We start from the raw sequence: 16,164 nt of genomic DNA, 5'->3' as shown, positions 1-16,164 counted from the left end.
ACCACGTGAAGTGGCCCCAGAAAGTGGTCCTAATGATGACCTTTCTGCATAACTCTCACTAGAAAACACCCACCTTGTGTCCGTCCTCATCCGCGTGCAAATATTGACCTCGTTCGCCCTCCTGACGCCACTAGATGCCATCTGACGCACCTGCTGACCTCACGTCGTCGGCCCGCGGATAGCTTCCTTGAGAAGTTTTACGCGCTATCAACTCCTCCTTATTGTAGAAAAAACACACTAGTATTGATAATAGTGAAAATCGCTGCACTATGTACATGCTGTCCTACCTGTACACATGTGGGCCCCACGTAACCACCTGGCTATGGAAATTGGGTAATCCTTATTTCGATGCACCATGCATGTGTATGTATATATGCGCAATCCCTTGCTCAAAAAAACTCCTGACAACTCCAAGGGGGATTTGTTACCATATACATGTGGTAGTGATGTGTGTGAACACACTAGGACCGCCGGGGCATTTTTTTCCTCTTTAGGAGGTTTTTTCCCCCGTGCATTGTATATACGTCCATCACTTTAGGGCTATCTATCTTTCCATTGCATACTCAGAAAAACACTCTCTATTGTGTGCCTTGAGATTCCTTCATCTTCTCCAACGTGTGTGTGTCTCTCTGCAACCCTAATTCCAACACGAACGAGAGCCAGAGCAAGAGAAAGGGGGAAGGGGAAATCAACACTTGATAGGGGAAAAGTGGGTTTAATCTTGCTTCAAGAAAAACTGATTACAACCTTTAGCACACCATGGCCTTGGCTATTCCAAAAGTAAACCCTTTCACTACACATGCACAACCCTCTTTGCAGGAGGCTCCCAAAATGGTTCTTCGCTGCTCGCCGAACACTTCTCTTTTGAAAAGTTCTTCAATTGCTCTCACCTTTCCACATTCGCCCACGCAAAGAGGCACCTTGACGATTCTTCTTATTTTCTCTCCTTCTCAAGCCGCTATGTGGCGCTCCAGGACTGCTTTGATCACTTGCACGGGTCGCTTTGACCATCACTTGCACGGGTCGCTTCCTCTTGGTAGCCTTCGTTGGCTCTTTCCTCTACAAAGTGCTCACTCTTTTGAGCCACTTCACCGATAAACCGTGCCGGGTTTGTTACAAGACTGAAACCCCTAAACTATTGTGAATGGATGAATGGCTAGCAGGATTTGCTAATTGGACGACAGAAGAAGAAGAGCTCCAAGCACAACTAGACGAACTCCGCATCTCCATCGAAGCTCGAGTGCCAGGCGTAACGGTAATTGATTTGCAGTGGGAGAGTCAACCAACACGCCAAACCCAGTGGATATACATAGGCCAAGTGCCAAGAAGAAGAAGGAGAAGGTCGAAACCATGTCCGCAACCTACAACCAACCCACAACAACAAAATGGAAGGAGCTCTACACAATAGAGAATCAACACTATTCTACTTTGAGAATCGGGTAACTCAAGTCACCGAGGTAATTATCACAGTCAGTTTTCAAGTCGCACCTGATGCTGCAGCACAGATAATGGAATCATTGGCTCACACTCTCACTAGAGAAACTAGGGATCTACTGAGTTTGTTTCAGGAAATAACACCACCCTCTCCCACAAGCTTGGACAGTGACTAAGCACCTCTAAGCTTCACATGAATCAGTACAACCTACCTCAAGATAGATCACACATACCAACACGTGTACGCTCAATCAAGGTGATACTGGATTTGAAGGCTCACTACCAGCACGTCATTGACACCATGCTGCGTGGGGAGAGATTTTTTGAGGTTCTGGCATCATATCAACCATTTGTCCTACCTTTGGTACAAGGCAATGTACCGTTTGAAGTTTTAATCTATGTCCTAGTATAAGAGGGTATACACGCCTCCTTGTAAAGAAGAAAAAAACTTTTGCAAGTTAAGCAGTGTGCCTTTCTAGCTCTCTCTCAGTAATCATGGCAAGTGTAGCATTTCCAACATTTAAAGGAAAGAAGGGGGAGGATTTGGTAATAGACTTCCTAGATGACTTTGAAGTAGCATGTGTAGTGAGCAACAAAGATACGGATGAATCCCGGGTTAGAATCTTTAAGCATCTCATGAAGCTAGAAGCTAGATCATGGTACAATGCACTTCCACAAGCAACCAAGGATGACTGGGAACCCTTAAAAACCTCTTTTAAGAGGCGCTTTGGGGGAGGTACCACTTCAGAAAAGTTGTGGGACAAGTTGAGAGACTTGAAGCAGGAGGGTCTTTTAGAATATGCCACCTATGAGTCCAAATTTGTGGATTTGTGGGAACGGTGGGTTGAGTCACTGGCAAGGGGGAAAGCTGCACCCGATTTCCTAAAAAAAGATCGGTTCACGCATGGCTTATGGCCGCTTCTCAAGGAGAAGGTGAAAGGTAGATTCCCCGCTACGTACGAGCTAGCCGTTGAGATTGCTCGCCTTAAGGACAAGAAGCTGCGAATGAAAGCCAAAGAAACTGAGTCAACAGAAACATCAACATCACGTCGACCAGCAACTATGACAACCACCATTCCACCACCACCACCAGCTCTTGGGGTAAGAGATGACCAACAAGATATGTTGGCCCATATTACTAACCAACTGCAGAATTTGTCTGTCCACTTAATACAACAAGGGAGGAGTCAAGAAAGAGATCAAGACCCTGGAAGAGCACGATGACAAAACAGGGAGTATCATTGCTACAACTGCTGAGAAGACGGTCACGGTATGTACTACTGTCCCAAACCACGACAAAACTATAATAGAGGAGGTAGGAGGAACCAATTGTCACCCCCTAGAGAAAGAACACCCCCACCCCGAGCACCAACCCCACCAACACAAATTCTACGTCCACCCCAGACACAACTACAAGCATCCATTCCACCTCTTCCACCTGCCCCACCACATGATCGCCCTGTAAACATCATAAGGCTAGAAGAGAAAGGAAAAACCGTAGTAGTGGATCCACCCAGAGCAAAGGAGAGGGACAAGGGTAAGAAGAAGGTAACCTTTTTAGAACCACTTGAGGCCATGACTGTGAAAAGAGCTAGGAGGGAGAAGGCTACACAATCAGATGATGAGAGAAGCATGAGAGGAGAAACTAGCAAGAGGCCATCCAAGCCACGATGAAAATTGGGCATCACCGACTTCCAGCTAGGGGAAAGTTCTAAGCCCTATGATCTAACATTGGATGTGGCAGAGCAAGGACCGAAGATTACATGGCCACAGCTGCTACATCTTGTACCTAAAGTAAGGCGACAATGGTCTAAAATGGTAAGTACAAGACGCTCCAAAACAAAGGTAGCCGGAGCAATTTCGGGATGCAACATGGATGACATCCTTCCAATTGTCGACGTAAACATAAAAGGAAAGAGGGTTGGAAACACCTACATTGATGGAGGTGCACAAATCTGTCTAATGAGCGAAGCTATGATGCTTCGATTAGGGCTCGAGGTAGACAGGTCTTCTCCATGCAAGGCAAATATGGCAAACAATGCAAAAGTAAAGTGTGTGGGTGTAGTAAGTGCCGTGAAAATCAAAGCTTTCAACACTGAGGTAGAGGTAGATTTTTTTGTAATGCCTACTAAGGGGGAGGGCTATCCACTAATTTTGGGAAGGCCATGGTTGATGGCCATGAAGGCAAAACAGGACTGGGGTACTGGCCTTCTACGCATGACCGGTAAGAAAGGGGAGAGAATCTACTACGACATGAGGATTGGCAAGCAGAAGCAAATGAATCTGGAAACATCGGCAGATGAAACCACTAGCGAATCTTCTAGTTCTGAGGAGGAGACCACATCCATCGACGAAAGTGACAGTTCCATTGATGTGATGGGTATCATTATGAAGGATCCACAAAGGGTAAGCACAACTGGTGATCCATCACCAAAAGGGCAACCCAATGAAGAGGAGAGCAAATCACCTGGCCTAGGAGGAAGTAGTGATAGCCGTTTTTTCGGCTCTCTGTAATTGCCATAGTGAGTTATCTCACCCTATCAAATCACTCAAACACTGTGGTTACCCTCACCCTTTCACTGTATATAGGTGCGTGTGAGTTAGGGGACTTTTCCCATATCTCCTTACTGAAATAAAAAACCCTCAATTAGCTAGTCATTGGGCTAGTTGAGCCAAAAAAATAAAAAATATAAAAAATATAAAAAATATAAGTATATTATGGCCCATGCGTATGTAAATATTTCTTTGTATATAGGGCCTAAATAAAAGATTTTTTCATAATTATTTTGGTATTTATTTAAATATTTCTACCTAGGTGCGTGTTATTTATGCTCTGTACATTGCCTCACCATTACCACAATTTTTCTTACCATTTTTCATACTCTTTATTCCATATAGAAATATTTTCATGTAAGCTTCTCTTATATTTGGTGTAACTCCACCCCAACAAAAATCCAAAAAAAAACTAGTTTTATTTATGTGTATATTTTTTCACTATTGTGATTTTTCCCTTACATCTATTTTGTTTTTTTCCCTAAAAAATTAGAACACCAAAAATATTTATCTTTTTATGATAGCCTCATAATGAGAGAGATTTCTTTTGACCCCTTTATATTTTTTCCACTTATATTATTTATATTTGACATGTACATATTTTTTAGACCCCTCAATATTTGATTTTCTTAGATGTACTATTCACTTATATCATGATCCCAACAATATCTTCAATTATAGACCTACCAAATAAGGTCAAGGGTAGGTGGCATGCATACATGCACTATGGAGGGCTCACTCTTGGAGGTATTCAAAAGAATCATCCAAAGAAGGACCCCACAAGGACCTTGTGCAGTGGAAAAAAACGGTCCGTTTTGCTGAATTTTTAAAGTTCACTTGCTCTCCGAATTTGAAAAGGTGATACAAACAAAAGTTGTAGCTCGTGGGCTGAACTTTTGCCTCAAATTGTTTCATCTTTTTTTGAGCTACTAGCTGTGAGCTATGATTTTATTAGTGGAACCCAGTTTTCCCATGCTATGCAGCCACACTCTCTCTTCCACTTTATCATTTTCCTCTTTCACACACACTTCTCCACTCATCATCCCCACCTCTCTCACCACTCCTCTCTTCCCCCTACTCACCTTCTCCTCAACCTTGAAGAATAAGAGAAACCATGGTGAACTCATACCTCCCACACACAATTCCATTCCAAAATTGACCACCTAGTCTCATTTTTCCTCCTCCAAATTACCCATATCTATCAAAAAAACCACAAAATTCAGCCTCTTCTCTTAAAAGACAGCATCATGGTGGTTGATTACTCAGCTTCAATTACCTTGTCTCTCAAGGAAGGTCAAGAGTGGAGAAAAAATGTACCGTCAAAGCTAGTGGACCGTCAACAAGCGTCAAAATTGGCCCTACTCAAGACACTTGGAGCATCAACCTTGTAAAAAATCCACCTTTTCTTACCTCTTAAGAGTTTTTCTTCCTTATTTGTATCCTACATGGATACTCCCATTGTAAATATCCAATTCCATTTGTAAATTAATACTAACTCTACTAACAGTAACCCACTATGAAAAGTCCTATCACCTCCATTTCTCTCCTCTCTCTTTCCCCACCAACTTCATGATAATTCCAAGCAAAAGAAATTAGATAAATTGCTGAAAATCTAACCCAACCATGGTTAGAGGAGTAACCCTAGCCTTCAAAATTGCTATAAAAGGAGGGTGTAGCTAGCACAAAAAGGGGAGCCATAAAAAGGAGCACTATGCTATAGCTTGAGAAGCCAAGCTCAACCTCTTGAGAAGGAGCTCTTGAGTGGAATCTCATTGGCATTAGGAATATGTATGTGTTGTATTAGGGGTGATTAGCAAGGGAACTCTATGCCATTGTAAGAGAGAGTGATCATTAAATTGAGAGTAGGAAATCTATCATTTCTGCTACTAGAGTAAGCCTAACGTTTGCTCAATCAAGGAGGGTGAATTTGGACTAAGCATGGATACCTTGTCTCCCTTCCAACGTGAAGTCATGGAAAATAATGATGTGTAAGTGTCTTGGTGTTTTATTTAAGTTCTTGATAGCTTGTCTCCGGGTATTGTTATCAATTTAGCCATAAATCCCACATGCTGTAAGAGGGCGACAGGGTGGAGAGGACTCCCTTGGCCTTAAGATAGTGATTGGGGTGGCTTTTTTCTTGTGATGTGTTGTGGTGTAATTTACTCAGGCTATGTTGAACAAATACTAATCTCACTTTGATTGGTCATGACAGATTTGTAAGAAGGCATTAGTGCAACAAGCACCCCCTTCTCTCTCTTTCTTACATATATATATTTATGTTTGCTTGATCATTAACGATACACTTCAAAGCAGCCCGAGCACCATCTCTCTCTCTCTCTCTCTCTCTCTCTCTCTCTCTCTCTCTCTCTCTCTCTCGTGTTTGAGTGTGTGAGAGTGTTCCATTGGTGTTAGGGTTAGTGTAAATTCCTTGCTTGTTTGTGGGTTGCTCTAACGATTCTCCTCTTTTGCGTCCTAGTTCGCTCTTAAACTAGGTGGTGTCCCTGGTGTAGTTGGGATTTGGTTGTGGGTTTGTTGTTTTGGTTTGTGTTGTGTTGTGCCCCAACCCCATTGAGCAGCATGGGAGCCTTGAAGGGTGTCTAGAGGTTGCTCTTATTGTTGCCCGCCCAGAACCGCTTCAAATTGGTGCCCCCACTGAGGAAGGCTTGTGTATATTTTGTGAAAGCTCAACCTTTAGCATAATCAAGTAGCTTGCATGAATCACGAGAATTTGTATGATCCCTTCATTCACATTGCAAGGCAAAAGGTACACATAATTGTTAGTACTAAGTTGCAATTCCAGTGAGTAATTCGTAGAATTTTAGGTCCTCTTAGGTTGGTCGAGATAAACGCTTCAGTAAATCCTTTTATTTTGCCTCTCATTAGGTACGACCTTAGTTTGGACATCTATATTTTTGTTTTGTTTTAAGCATTAGGTCATGCATAGACCATGGATAATGGCCCAGGAATAGAGGTTTTCCCCTTCCATTTCACTCCACACATTAGAATAAACATTGCAATTAGTAGAAAAATCCATTTTCAACAACGTATGGTGTTCATGTTTGGTGCCCAAAGAGTAGGAGAAATTCTCGCATCACCAAACCCTGTCATCCTACCTCTTATTGATTATCATAGGTCGTTTGATGTGAATATCTTTATTTTGTTGTAGAATAGATTGCAAGCTAGAAAACATTATTGTGTAAATCTTTCTAAGAAAGAAAAACAAAAACGGGTGTCACTTTGAAATCAATTCAATGGAAAGCCAACGCCAAATGTCTGGGTATCCTCTTTTCTTTGGAGAGCCTAGAGAGGATGCATAATTATTTTTAGCGAATTTCAAGATGTCTTGCCGTATCAAGAGGATAATAACTGATCAAGAACGTGTAGAAATGTTTGAGGTGGTCCTTAGGAAAGATTCTAGCACTTGGTTTGACTCTTTGCCTAAGGAAGTTAAGGGGAATTACAAAGAAGTTTTGAATCGTTTCAAGAAATACTTCTTTGATCCCCAAAACACTCAAAAATTATGGCAAGACATTGTTTCTCATAAGCAAAAAGACTTAGATGACTACTACTTGTACAAGCAAGAGTTTCTACGTCTTTGGGCTCTATGGATATGAAATGTTGCTAACCCTGGTGATGGTGCAGAATTTCTAAAGAAGGAGAGGTTCATAGCCGGACTCTTTCCTGACCTTAAGGTAAAAGTTGAGGCGGGTGCACCTGCTACCTTTGATGCAGCTGAAACTAGGGCTGCTGAGAAATATAGGAAACTCAAGTGCTTAAGGGGAGAGGTTCCAATAGAAGGTCTTAGACCCAATGGTAAGTCACAAGCATCAACATCGAGGGAGCTTCCTGAGGTAACGGCGGAAGTAATTGAGAAGTTAAACGAATCTTTAAGCAGCCTGTCAATTCACCTTGCACAAGCTGTAGGTCCAAAGGGACAAGCAAAGAAGTCTGAAGAGCGAGATGCACGACCTAGGAGAGTCTTGCAATGTTGGAATTGCGGAGAGTCTGGACATGGGATGTATAACTGTCCTTGGCCCCGTGGGGAGCCAGGGAGACCTAACTTGAATTACCCAGTGATGAATGCAGGTGAAGGAACTGGTCAACAACCAAGGCTTCTACAAAGACCAAATGGACCAAGACCACCTCCACAAGGGGTAGAAGGAGTTCCACCTTTGCCAGATCCAAATGTGCATGTGGTAGAGGTGACAAACTCAAATGAGGTTGACATGGAAGAAAATGGCATTAAGTGTGGCCGAGGAAAAGGTAAAGAGAAAGAGGGTGTCCCATCACAGAGTGACCATGGACAAGGCAAGAAGGCAAAGGAGACCAGGGAAGCTAAGAGGACTCGACGTCGTATCAATCTCCAAGAATTCCCTCTTGGACATGGTATGGCTCCATACAACCTGTTGGAAGACATGCGAGGTAAGGGTCCTGATATCTCATGGCCTCAGTTTCTTGCATTATGCCCACAAGTTAGGAGGGATTTAACAAAGGCAGTTAGCACTAGGAGAAAGGTAAAAGAGAGTTTTCCTGTTGTAAAAATTGCACATGCTGAAATGAACGAGGATATTACACCTGTGCTAGATTGTTACATAAAAGGAAGATTGGATAGGAAAGTTCTAGTGGATGGGGGTGCACAAATTTGCATCATGACAGAAGGGCTCATGCAAAGACTAGGCATGCACATCCATGAGACACCTGAAATCAAAGTGAAAATGGCAAACAATAGCAAGTTTAGGTGCGTAGGCATTTGTAAAAATGTTTTTGTGGAGGCCTTTGGCATTAAGAAGACAGTGGATTTCTATGTCATGTCTACCAAGGGAAATGGTTACCCATTTATCCTAGGAAGACCATGGCTAATGAAAATGCGAGCTTTGCAGGATTGGGAGAGTGGAAAAATAATTTGCAGGAATGACAATCACAAGAAGGTTTTCTTTGACATGAAGGAGCAACGCCAAGAGGAGCTCCATGAAGAATCATCTCGAAGTGAGACGGAAGAAGATTGGACTGAAAACACTTCAGAAGAAGAAAGTAGCGGCAGCATTACTGAAGAGGAGTCCTCCATTGAAGTCATGGGGGTAAGGTTTAAGCCAAACAACCAGGAGACCTCTTCTCGAGGTTTGGAAGAGGTAGGTTCCCAAGAGAACCAAAAGGTGGAAGATGAAGGAATGTTGTCTACAACACTTACAAAGGATGAAAGAGAGGAGTTCAAATGTGTGCTAAGGAAATTTCCGAGGCTTTTTGCTAAAGACTACACCAATGTGCGTGGAGTAGATGTTGTTCAACACAAGATTGAGTTGAAGCCAGAGGCCACACCTAAGGCTCAAAAGCTACGAAGGCTAGGAGTCGTTAAGGAGCAGGCTCTACTCAAGGAGGTAAGAAAGATTCTAGCAGCAGGTTTCATTTATCTAGTGGAGAATTCAGAGTGGGTCTCTCCCGTTGTTGTCACTCCTAAGAAAAACGGCAAGTGGAGGGTGTGTGTGGATTATCGTCCACTTAATGGGGCAACAAAAAGAGTTCACTTTCCCCTCCCATTTCAGGATGAGATACTAAATGAAGTAGCTGGTCATGAGAAGTACACTGTGTGTGATGGTCATGAGAAGTACAATGTGTGTGATGGCTACTCAGGTTACTTTCAAATAGGTATCGCATTGGAGGATCAATTGAAAACAACCTTTATCACTCCTTGGGGTTGTTATGCTTTTAGAGTCATGCCATTTGGCCTGACAAATGCTCCTGCAACTTTCCAACGCTTCATGAACATGGTGTTTCAAGCATTCTTTGGAAAGTCCATTAGGGTTTTTATTGATGATTTTTGCATTTATAGCTCAAAATCATTGCATCTACAAAGGGTAGAAGAAGGTTTAAAGAAGCTCTATGATATGGGAGGTCAACTCAACCCCGACAAGTGCCACATAGGTGAGGATGAAGTGATCTTGCTCGGTCACAAGGTTTCCTATAAAGGCATTGAGGTGGATCCTTCAAAGTCAAAGGCTCTTATTGAGCTCCCATCACCGAAGAGTCTTAAGGAGGTCATCTCTTTCATTCAGAAGGTGAAGTATATGTCACGCTTCATTCACTTAGCCTCGGAGTTGCTTCATCCTTTGCAAAAGTTGACACAACAAGTAGAATTTGCATAGTCTGATGAGCTTGAAGAGTATTTTTGTAACATTAAAGTCATTTTGTCAAAGCTACCAACACTCATGACTCCTTGTTGGGAGTACACATTCTTTGTTAGCTCTAGTGTTGGAAGGAAAACAATTGGTGCTGTGTTGCTACAACAAGATCCCCACAGTACAAGGATACGACCCATCTACTTTGCTAGTAGGGTCATGAATGCTTTGGAGAGAGACTACACAGAAGCAGAACTCATGATGCTTTCTCTCATGTTTGCGGTGAGAAAGTTTAGATCCTACCTACTACCAAAAACTTTTGTAATTCTCACTGCAGAAAATTTGTTCCCTTGGGTGTCATCTCAAATGAATCTTAGTACTAGGATCTCAAAGTGGATTATGGAGTTGCAAGAGTTTCAATACTCTTTCAAGGTAGAAGGTAGTGTGCGTGCACAATTGGCAGGGATTCTCACTTATAGGGTGCATGAAAAGGAGATTAAGGTGCCTGAAGTAAAGACCCTACCATTGCCACCACCAAAAAGTATTCCTAATGCTTTTACCTTGTTCTTTGATGGAGCTTTTCGTCGAGCCACAGGAAAAGCATGGGGAGGGCTAGTGTTGCTCAACCCAAGTGGAGAGGTGGTCATGAAAGAGAAGTTCAATCTACCAAGTTCAGCTAGCAACAATGAAGCAGAATATGACACACTACTTCATGGTTTAAAAATATGCATTGGCCATGGTATACAACCTCTCATGGTAAAAGGGGATTCACTTCTCATTGTGAAGCATATTTTAGGCATTTGGGCATGCAAAAATGAAAGGCTAAGGGCCAAAGTTCATACCATCCGTAGGCTATATAATCAATTTGAGGAGGTGCAATTATATCATATTCCTAGGAAACAAAATGAAGATGCTGATTTACTTGCACAACAAGCCATTGCATGTGTAAAGAAAGAAGTGCAGGTCATCATGGTGGCGGCTGCTGTGAAGCAACCGAGGTACCAGGGATTGGAGTCATTGGCTCCCATCATTGGCTACATTTTGGAGGGTGAGTTTCCACCAGACTTCACAAAAGCTCAGAAGAGGAGACTCATGAAGAAGGCAAGCCTGTATCTCTTCCTAGAAGGCTCCCTCTATCAAAGAGGGAAGGATAAAGTGTGCAGAAGAGTACCAACTATCGCGGAAATTCCAACCATTCTAAAAGGTTTGCATGAAGAGGCATGTGGTGGTCATTTTTCCCAAGAGTTAACTGTGAAGAAGATTTTGCTTGCGGGGTATGTTTGGCCAAGTCTGCATGTGGATGTCCAACATTGGTGTAAAAGTTGTCACAATTGTCAGGTAAATGGGAATAGAAGATTGATTTATGGTCCAAGGCAAATCGTGCTTGCAAATGGACCCTTTGAAAAGTGGGGCATTGATGTTATTGGTCCTCTGCCTAGGACAAAAAATGGTAAACTCTACATTCTAGTGGCTGTAGACTATATGACTAGGTGGGTGGAAGCACAAAGTGTGGCAAAGGTAAATGAGAGGACAGTAAGCAAATTCGTCTACACTCACATTTGTTGTAGATTTGGCACACCTTTGGAGATTGTTTCTGATAATGGTCCAGGGTTTAGAACAGGATTGCTCACAGAAGTCTGTGAAGAACTTCGCATTCTACATCATCACAGTACACCCTACTATCCCCAATCAAATGGTTTGGTAGAAAAAGCTAATGGTGTCATTGCAGGCATCATTAGAAAGATGGTGAAAAACAAGACAAAGTTGTGGGATGACTTCTTGGATGGTTCCTTGTGGGCGTATCGAACCACATATAGGGAAGCCACGGAGTTCACACCATTTCACTTGGTCTATGGTCAAGAGGCTTTACAGCCAATTGAGCTAAACATTCCAACAATGCGACTTCATGGAAAATCAACACAAGATGATCAAGAAGCATGGATGGATCGACTTCTTACCTTAGCTGAGCTTGAGTGGAAAAGAGAAGCAGTATACGAGTGCTATAAGAGAAAAGCCACACAGACAAAGGAGAAGCTTGACAAGAAACTGAAGGACAAAGGCATCAATGAAGGAGATCTTGTGCTAAGATATGACAATCGGCTCGATAATCGTTTTGATGCCAAATTTGAAACAAGATGGCAAGGGCCATACATAGTCAAGAAGGCTTTCAATTCAAGTTACTATCAGCTTATGGACTTGAATGGTAAAGAGCACTCCAGGAAAGTAAACGGGTATCGCTTGAAGCCCTATTTGAGTCGCCTTCTACCAAAGGATCTACCAAAGATCTGTAAAAAGACCACTGTCTCATGTAAGTATTGTTCCATGAAGCATGAGTGTAACACAAACCAAAATTCCAAGGGGCCAAACAATGAAGATCTTCTTAAGGACACTGAAGCACTCTCTTTGGAAAAGATTCTTTATGATGATACATGAATATACCACAATCCTGGGGGAAGGCTAATGATAGCCGTTTTTTTGGCTCTCTGTAATTGCCATAGTGAGTTATCTCACCCTATCAAATCACTCAAACACTGTGGTTACCCTCACCCTTTCACTGTATATAGGTGCGTGTGAGTTAGGGGACTTTTCCCATATCTCCTTACTGAAATAAAAAACCCTCAATTAGCTAGTCATTGGGCTAGTTGAGCCAAAAAAATAAAAAATATAAAAAATATAAGTATATTATGGCCCATGCGTATGTAAATATTTCTTTGTATATAGGGCCTAAATAAAAGATTTTTTCATAATTATTTTGGTATTTATTTAAATATTTCTACCTAGGTGCGTGTTATTTATGCTCTGTACATTGCCTCACCATTACCACAATTTTTCTTACCATTTTTCATACTCTTTATTCCATATAGAAATATTTTCATGTATGCTTCTCTTATATTTGGTGTAAATCCACCTCAACAAAAATCCAAAAAAACTAGTTTTATTTATGTGTATATTTTTTCACTATTGTGATTTTTCCCTTCCTACATCTATTTTGTTTTTTTTTCTAAAAACTTAGAACACCAAAAATATCTATCTTTTTATGATAGCCTCATAATGAGAGAGATTTCTTTTGACCCCTTTATATTTTTTCCACTTATATTATTTATATTTGACATGTACATATTTTTTAGACTCCTCAATATTTGATTTTCTTAGATGTACTATTCACTTATATCATGATCTCAACAATATCTTCAATTATAGACCTACCAAATAAGGTCAAGGGTAGGTGGCATGCATACATGCACTATGGAGGGCTCACTCTTGGAGGTATTCAAAAGAATCATCCAAAGAAGGACCCCACAAGGACCTTGTGCAGTGGAAAAAAACGGTCCGTTTTGCTGAATTTTTAAAGGTCACTTGCTCTCCAAATTTGAAAAGGTGATACAAACAAAAGTTGTAGCTCGTGGGCTGAACTTTTGCCTCAACTTTTTTCATATTTTTTTGAGCTACGACCTGTGAGCTATGATTTTATTAGTGGACCCCAGTTTTCCCATGCTATGCAGCCACACTCTCTCTTCCACTTTATCATTTTCCTCTTTCACACACACTTCTCCACTCATCATCTCCACCTCTCTCACCACTCCTCTCTGCACCCTACTCACCTTCTCCTCAACCTTGAAGAATAAGAGAAACCATGGTGAACTCATACCTCCCACACACAATTCCATTCCAAAATTGACCACCTAGTCTCATTTTTCCTCCTCCAAATTACCCATTTCTATAAAAAAAACCACAAAGTTCAGCCTCTTCTCTTAAAAGACAGCATAATGGTGATTGATTACTCAGCTTCAATTACCTTGTCTCTCAAGGAAGGTCAAGAGTGGAGAAAAAATGTACCGTCAAAGCTAGTGGACCGTCAACAAGCGTCAAAATTGGCCCTACTCAAGACACTTGGAGCATCAACCTTGTAAGAAATCCACCTTTTCTTACCTCTTAAGAGTTTTTCTTCCTTATTTGTATCCTACATGGATACTCCCATTGTAAATATCCATTTACATTTGTAAATTAATACTTACTCTACTAACACTAACCCAATATGAAAAGTCCTATCACCTCCATTTCTCTCCTCTCTCTTTCCCCACCAACTTCTTGATAATTCCGAGCAAAAAAAATTAGATAAATTGCTAAAAATCTAACCCAACCATGGTTGGAGGAGTAACCCTAGCCTTCAGAATTGCTATAAATGGAGGGTGTAGCTAGCACAAAAATGGGAGCCATAAAAAAGAGCACTATGCTATAGCTTGAGAAGCCAAGCGCAGCCTCTTGAGAAGGAGCTCTTGAGTGGAATCTCATTGGCATTAGGAATATGTATGTGTTGTATTAGGGGTGATTAGCAAGGGAACTCTATTCCATTGTAAGAGAGAGTGATCATTAAATTGAGAGTAGGAAATCTATCATTTCTCCTACTAGAGTAAGCCCAACATTTGCTCAATCAAGGAGGGTGAATTTGGACTAAGCATGGATACCTTGTCTCCCTTCCAACGTGAAGTCATGGAACATAATGATGTGTAAGTGTCTTGGTGTTTTATTTAAGTTCTTGATAGCTTGTCTCCGGGTATTGTTATCAATTTAGCCATAAATCCCACATGCTGTAAGAGGGCGACAGGGTGGAGAGGACTCCCCTGGCCTTAAGACAGTGATTGGGGTGGCTTTTTTCTTGTGATGTGTTGTGGTGTAATTTACTCAGGCTATGTTGAACAAATACTAATCTCACTTTGATTGGTCATGACAGATTTGTAAGAAGGCATTAGTGCAACAAGCACCCCCTTCTCTCTCTTTCTTACATATATATATTTATGTTTGCTTGATCATTAACGATACACTTCAAAGCAGCCCGAGCACCATCTCTCTCTCTCTCTCTCTCTCTCTCTCTCTCTCTCTCTCTCTCTCTTGTTTCAGTGTGTGAGAGTGTTCCATTGGTGTTAGGGTTAGTGTAAATTCCTTGCTTGTTTGTGGGTTGCTCTAACGATTCTCCTCTTTTGCGTCCTAGTTCGCTCTTAAACTAGGTGGTGTCCCTGGTGTAGTTGGGATTTGGTTGTGGGTTTGTTGTTTTGGTTTGTGTTGTGTTGTGCCCCAGCCCCATTGAGCAGCACGGGAGCCTTGAAGGGTGTCTAGAGGTTGCTCTTATTGTTGCCCGCCCCGGACCGCTTCAGTAGGTTGAAGGGTATGTTGTCTACGGAATTAACACTTGAGGAGAAAGATAGTTTTTTGCAAATGTTGATGGGATTTCCTAACCTGTTCATTGACAACTATGAAAGAATCACAGGCATTACAGTGGTGGAACATCATATTAAGCTGAAGGAAGGGGTAAAACCAGTTGTGCAAAAGCTACAACGATTGGGGGTCATACAAGAAAAAGCACTCTTGGCCGAGGTAAGGAAACTGCTGGAGGCGGGATTCATCTATCCTGTAGAAAACTCAGAATGGGTGTCACCCGTAGTGGTGATGCCTAAAAAGAATGGTAAGTGGAGGGTCTGTGTTGACTACAAACCACTAAATGCAGCTACAAAGAGAGGCCACTTTCCTCTCCCTTTCTTGGATGAAATTATGAATGAAGTAGCGGGTTTTGAATCCTATACCGTCTGTGATGGTTATTCTGGATACTTTCAAATACGCATAGCCTTAGAAGATCAGCTAAAAACCACTTTTATCACGCCATGGGGTTGTTTTGCATACAGGGTTATGCCATTTGGTCTCACAAATGCACCTGCCACATTCCAAACATATGTCACATATGTTTTTCAACCGTTCTTTGGAACATCCATAAGAGTGTTCATTGATGATTTTTGTATATATAGCTCCCGTATTTCACATTTAGAAAAGGTAACTGAAGGTTTGGCCAGGTTGCAGAGCCTAGGTGGGCAATTAAATGTGGATAAATGCCACATTGGGGAGATTAAAGTCATTCTACTAGGCCATGAAATTTCAGCAAAAGGTATCAACGCCGACCCAAGTAAGGTGTCCGCACTCATAGCCCTACCTTCACCAACGACCGCACGTCAACTGGTCTCTTTTCTACAGAAGGGGAGGTACTTAAGTAGATTCATACATCTACTATCACAAC

Source organism: Adiantum capillus-veneris, chromosome 20 (assembly GCF_014529385.1).
Source record: "Adiantum capillus-veneris isolate H3 chromosome 20, ASM1452938v2, whole genome shotgun sequence".
NCBI classification, from domain to species: domain Eukaryota; kingdom Viridiplantae; phylum Streptophyta; class Polypodiopsida; order Polypodiales; family Pteridaceae; genus Adiantum; species Adiantum capillus-veneris.
The sequence above is the reverse complement of the archived record's forward strand: the minus strand, read 5'-3'. Positions refer to the sequence as shown.